This window comes from Haplochromis burtoni, unplaced genomic scaffold, assembly GCF_018398535.1.
Source record: "Haplochromis burtoni strain Fernald_Lab_line unplaced genomic scaffold, NCSU_Asbu1 Contig_1210, whole genome shotgun sequence".
Classification (NCBI taxonomy): Eukaryota; Metazoa; Chordata; class Actinopteri; order Cichliformes; family Cichlidae; genus Haplochromis; species Haplochromis burtoni.
This window is the reverse complement of record NW_024583571.1, coordinates 62,631-63,942: the sequence shown is the minus strand read 5'-3', so window position 1 is coordinate 63,942 and position 1,312 is coordinate 62,631. Positions and strand designations below refer to the sequence as shown.

Here is a 1,312-nt window from a genome sequence, read left to right as displayed (position 1 = left end):
TTGTGTGGAAAGTCTTTTACCAAGGCTGGAGACTTAAAAAGACACCACACCATTCACAGTGGAGTTAAAACTTACAGCTGTGACTTGTGTGGAAAGTCTTTTACCCAGGCTCAAACCTTGAAAACACACAAACTCATCCACAGTGGAGTTAAACCTTATAGCTGTGACTTGTGTGGAAAGTCTTTTACCCTGGCTGGAGGCCTAAAAAAACACCAACTAATCCACAGTGGATTTAAAGCACACAGTTTTGAGTTGTGTGGTAAGGCTTTTGCTCAAAATGGCGACTTACAGAGGCATCTAGTTACCCACTCTGGAATTAAGGCGTACAGCTGCGACTTTTGTGGAAAAAGTTTCAGCGGCAAACAGTACCGAAATAATCACCTACGGATTCACACTGGAAATGATGTTTCCTGCTGTGATCAGTGTGGGAAACTGTTTGCAACCGATGCACAGTTACGACGACACATGTTTAGCCACACTGAGGAGAGACCTTATAAATGTGACCTGTGTGAGAAGACTTTTAAAGCTCCACATCAGCTGAATAAACACCAACAGATCCACACAAGAAAGTAACTCTACAAGTGCAGTTACTGTGAGGTATGTATTTAGTTTTTTATCTTGTAATTTTAACCTGATTGTTTGGAACAAGTCTGATCAGTAAACTTATGGAGTTATACTGAATGAACTGTTTTGAAAAATGAAGACTCATTTTCACTCAGTAAGCTGAGTGTTGTAATGTAAACATTAAAATATAATTGGACGTTGGCAGAGATGCTCTTTATTTCAGGCAACGTTCAGGATAAAATTGTTGAAGGAATTCCCCGACTTACAATGTCTTTGTTTAGAAGTGGAGCGACGCACATGGATCCATTTCTCAACCCTGTCGTCACTGTGGTGGTGGGAAAGAGTTTCTCTGTGATCTTTGTGGAAAAACTTCCAATCATCAACGGGACCTAAATCCACATCAACGTAGCCACACTGGAGACAAAGTGAACTACTGCAAAGAATGTGGGAGAGGCTTCCACACACCAAGTACATTAAAAATACATGAACTCTTCCACAGTGGGGTCAAAAAGCACATCTGTGACCAGTGTGGGTCATCCTTCACCACTGGAAATAAGTTCAATGAAAAAGCATAAGGGAATCCACACGGGAGAGACACCATACAAGTGCAGACACTTGGTCATAGTCAGGTCATAGTAGAGCTGGGCGATAGAACGATAACGATATGTATCGCGATATAACTTTTACTCGATAGAGAAATTAAACTATCGCGATAGACCTCGCCGCTCTTGTCCTCTTTAAAAAAAAA

The 1,312-nt window shown here is 41.2% G+C and overlaps 1 long non-coding RNA gene across 1 annotated transcript; it reads left to right on the top strand.

Annotated features, from left to right (window-relative positions):
- The first annotated feature begins 6 nt into the window (after positions 1-6).
- On the top strand, positions 7-954 carry LOC121813157. Its single transcript, XR_006053545.1, has 2 exons — positions 7-597; positions 846-954. It is a non-coding gene; the product is annotated as an uncharacterized LOC121813157 (long non-coding RNA).
- Positions 955-1,312: the final 358 nt, after the last annotated feature.